The sequence below is a fragment of the Rhagoletis pomonella genome, unplaced genomic scaffold, assembly GCF_013731165.1.
Source record: "Rhagoletis pomonella isolate Grant_MI unplaced genomic scaffold, Rhpom_1.0 Rhpom_scaffold_00008, whole genome shotgun sequence".
NCBI classification, from domain to species: domain Eukaryota; kingdom Metazoa; phylum Arthropoda; class Insecta; order Diptera; family Tephritidae; genus Rhagoletis; species Rhagoletis pomonella.
Window position 1 is genome coordinate 14,775,118 of NW_023458562.1, and position 4,669 is coordinate 14,779,786.

Here is a 4,669-nt window from a genome sequence, read left to right on the forward strand (position 1 = left end):
TTTTTAATTAAGGTTTATCTTAACTTAAGACTTTAAAAATATATACACTATTGGACATATATATAGCACCCCCCTTTCAAAGCGATATTGTTTGCCACTTATGTTTAATTATTTGTTTTTAAGAATTTTCATTAAAATACAGTTTATTTTCCAACAAAACCCATATAAATCAATGTTTTAAAGTTTTTAAAAGACCGCAAAAAAGTGCAACAAACTTTCCCTTAAATTTCAAACTTTTTTCTCAGAAGCTCTAGCTTTTGAGTACACAGTTTTATAGCGCATTCAATTTTGTCCCATTATGTGTAAGTTTCAAGTCGCTAAAGAATACCGTTGATTTTTTAGAATTTTTTTTGTCTCATTTGCTTCCATATATGGACTAAACACAATTTATTTTTATATGCCAGAAACCCGCAACATCTTCGGCGAAAAAAATTCTAAAAAATCAACGGTAATTTTTAGCCACTTGAAACTTGCACATTATTAGACTAAAATTTAATGGGCTATAAAACTGTGTATTCATAAAAATTCTACCGCTTCTGAGAAAAAAGTTTGAAATTTGGGTGAAAATTTGTTGCACTTTTTTGCGGTCTTTTAAAAAGTTTTAAGCTCGAGTTTATGTGAGTTTTGTGAGAGAATGAGCTGTATTTTAATAGAAAATTCTTAAAAATAAATAAATAAACATGAGTGGCAAACAATATCACTTTGAAATGGGGGTGCTTTGTATTGGCCAATACTGTATATATTTTTTTCAATTTCGGTAATTTAATTTTTTTTTTAATTTTTAAGTTTTTTTAATTAACAAACCCTTTTCACTTCATTTTGGCGTTTTTTAGAGCAAAATAGAATGCAATTACCTTTAGCGCCATACTTATCTTTTTGTGACCAGCTCAGAGCCAGCTAACAAATTAGTGACCTTTTGTTTTGGGGGTAGAGACCTGCTGAGTAATTTTGGTTGCCAGATATAAGTTTCATCAGCGGCAATATTTGTAGATGGGCTTTTTATATATTGATAAAAGCTTCCAACAAGTGTTTTTGCCGTATTTAATAACTTTACAAATTTATAAAATATGCTATTTCACATCCAAGTACGTCATAACAAATATTTCAACAGAAAAGAGTCCCATTTTTGCATTTATACTAAAATATTAATATAAACTCTAATATATACGTATTGCTCTTGAAGAGCAATGAGTCGTCTCCATTGGCAATTTATATTCTGGCATAATTATCAAGATATAAACTTTATCCTGTGGAGACGGCCAGTTTGTGACTAGAGACTACTTACTGAATACCGGCATAAATATAATGTTACTCATACGCACTGGCAATAATTTCAATGAGGTGTCTCAAAAATATTAGGTTACGTATACGTAGTGTCGCCTAAAGAATATGTAGCTGAAAAAATAGGTATGTATGTATCTATTAGCGTCGAAAGTTCTTGGCCTCTTAGTTTGACTGTAGGCATTATCTACCGACTGCTATATTTTGGCGGCCCGCTCCTCAGAAGTTGAAGTAGTCGGTTGATAGTTTTTCGATGCAGCCTTCTCCTGGGTCTGGTTACGGCTTTCAGGACGAATTACTCTTCCAACCACATGCTTCAAGTTATCATTAAAAATTTTTAAGCAGCACTGTGAGCTCGCTGCGCCATGGCTCCGGAGACCGATGTGGATGAAATTGGTTATCTTCCGACTTGAAGCTCGGGCATTGATTATGGTCGATTGCCGTGACGGGCTTCCGAGTCTTAGTACCATCCGCATTAGGAACCGCTCTAAAGCTGCCCTTACGTAGTTTTCTTTTAGCTACCTAAAATGCTGACAGGTTACGCATTGGACGCCAATTACTGTTGGTCCTGATCGCGCCAGATTTTCTTGTTGGGCTTGGCCATGTAGGCTTTTTGGTTATCGAGGATTATACATCAAGACTTGGTTTATGGAGTTTGCTTTTCTAAACAAAGTTTTGCTTTTTCATAGCCCTCTCTTTAGTATTTGCAGTAAGGCAATGAGAAGGTAATCTTTTTCGGTAGAAAAGAAAACTCCATTAATTTGTTGTTCATAGGCGGCATATTTACCAGTGCACTGACGCAGCGCAAATTGCCGTTTATTCTTTGTTGGCCACCTAGTGAGCCGGAAACTTTTACTGATCGAATATAAAGGACAACAAGTTTCCATTTCTAGTGAGTTTAGGTATAATATTATAGAAAATACACAGGTTAAGCATTTGCGATTCAGTTATTTGAAACTCCAATATAAGACCAAGGGGAATTCATTCCAGTTTGTACGATTCATTACAAGAACAACTGCCTTTTTGGGATCGGGCTGATTCCTACTCAAGACGAAATACCTAGTCCCATATGGTAAACCTCTGAATATTTTTGCAATCTCAGCCCAAATTTTTTTATGTCCATATTAAATGCTAAATTTTTGGGCTCACGGTTTTCAAAATAAGTGGAAAAAAATTTTAAAATTAATTTCGGAGCAAAATATGTAGTTTGGATGACCCAATAGTAAAATTTTAGAAGAAGTAATTTTGTAGAGCTTTTTAACCCATTAGCTCACTCACGAAAGGGACGTTGTGACCCCTTTTTGGAAAGTCTGAACAAAATTCCAGTTATGAGGTCTCTAGAGCGCTAAAATTATGCAGAAAGTGTTCCATTTTTATTTTCGGTGAAATTTTACTTTCTTTGTATAAATATTTTGTCTGAGAATAGCCCTAGAGAAATTTCCCGGTGAAAAATTGTCTACAAAATTTCAACCCTCTGTCCGAAAAATGGGTCAAAACGGACCCTTCGTGGGAGAGCTAATGGATTTTAACACACAAAATAATTCTCTGTGAAGTTTTACTAAACGATATGATATTTTGGGCCCTTTTTTCCACTTATTCTTAGGCGAAAAATTTCAAACTCAATATGGCCACAAAAAAAATTACCTTAGAATGCAAAAATATAGGTGGATTTACTATAAGGGTCTAAGTTTTTCAATCTAACATTAACAATGACCGAGAAATTGTGTATCAATATTCCGATCTCAACCAACCCATTAGATTAGGTTAGAATAGCTACCACCGTGCCACAGATACCACGGGCCGAAGCCATTTGTTTCTTTAAATCCGTTCGTAATAAAATCACCGAGTGAGTTTTATATAGCTCAAAAAGGCGAGAACGTTCGCCAATTTCAAGTCGGCCAAACAATCTAGAAAGTACTCTTTGAAGAATTGGTTGTGCATGTTGACCAGGATGGGACAATGGTGAGATAAAAAAACGTAAGTGGGGTATCCTAACCTTTTTCCGTGTGTGCCCATAAGGCAGTGTCCAGTGATTACACCGACTATTTAACTCAGAGTGGAGCGGTTCAGCCGAGCGAGAGCTATGGATCGCTTTACATAAATTTTTAGCCAAATTTGTCTGATATTATGGCAGGTGGTTTCCACAGCGCACCTGGTATTTACCTCCTAGATGAGCTCAGCCTTTAGTCTGTGTTTTCAGGAGATTAGTGGTATGCCCGCATTCTAAGCATAATTGACTCCAGATATATAAAGAGCAGGTCCTTTTCAAGAATGTCCCTGTGTTCATGGACCCATACAACAGTCAAGGAGCATTTTGATGCCAGCAGGTTGAGAGCCTTCCAGTATTTTATAGCTGCTTTGGCCGTTGTTCCATTAGATTAGAGTAGAGGAGTGGTATAATCTAACTTTCGTAAATTATCCGGTAGAGTTTCAAGTACTTTTAGGTGTCCGAATCTGAGGTCTCTTCACGGCTGGATCGTATTTAACCTAGCGGCACTACAGCCGGCCCGTAATTTGCCATAGAGAACCACAACTGGACGATTTCAAATAATTCCCAGAGATTTGTGGGTGTAGTTACGCGATGGCGACGGCGAGTGCCGCAGACGATGGAACGATGAGCTGCATGAGCTTTGCATGACATAGCCATAGCGCAGCGAATTAAAATACAGCGGCTTCGCTGACCATGTTGTTCGAATGGACTTCGACGCTCCAGGTCTGAAAGTATTCAACTAGGAACCCGCTGGGGTTGTAGCAGAGGAAGATGTAGGCCCCCACTGCGACGGAAAGACCAAGAGGAGAAGGACTTGGCTTCACTTGGCATTTCCAATTGGCGTCAGTTATCACAGAAGCAAAACGACTGGGGTACTTTGTTGTTTGGAGAAGAAGAAGTTAGCAGTGCCCCCGTGGTGAGCATGGCAGCCGTCGTATGCACTCGTTCCACCTTGGCTCTGGACAAATTATTCCCAATTTTTTACCTAGGGCTTTATTGGCCTTCGTGGAGCTGTCTTCGATGTTTCGCTTGCAGTCCAGTTTCCTGTCTAGAATAACTCAAGTTATTTAATCTCGGTTGAGAGAGTAAGATACACCCAGTTTAGGATGGGACCTTTGAATAGAGTGGTTTTATATTTCCTTGTGAAAAGTACCATTTCTGTCCTGGTAGGAGTGAGCTAAATTCCACATTCCCTGGACCATATATTTATAAGACTGAGTGCATTTTGCAGTAACTCACTCGGGATGTTGGCTCCTTGCTACAATTGCTATGTTGTCAACGTACGCTAAGACTTTACAGTTAGATTCCAGAGTAGAGGGGAGGGATAGAGCGCCCCCTCAAAGAGTGCCTTTGGTCACATATTTTGTAATGTTAGAGACTTTGACTCTTAAAAAATGC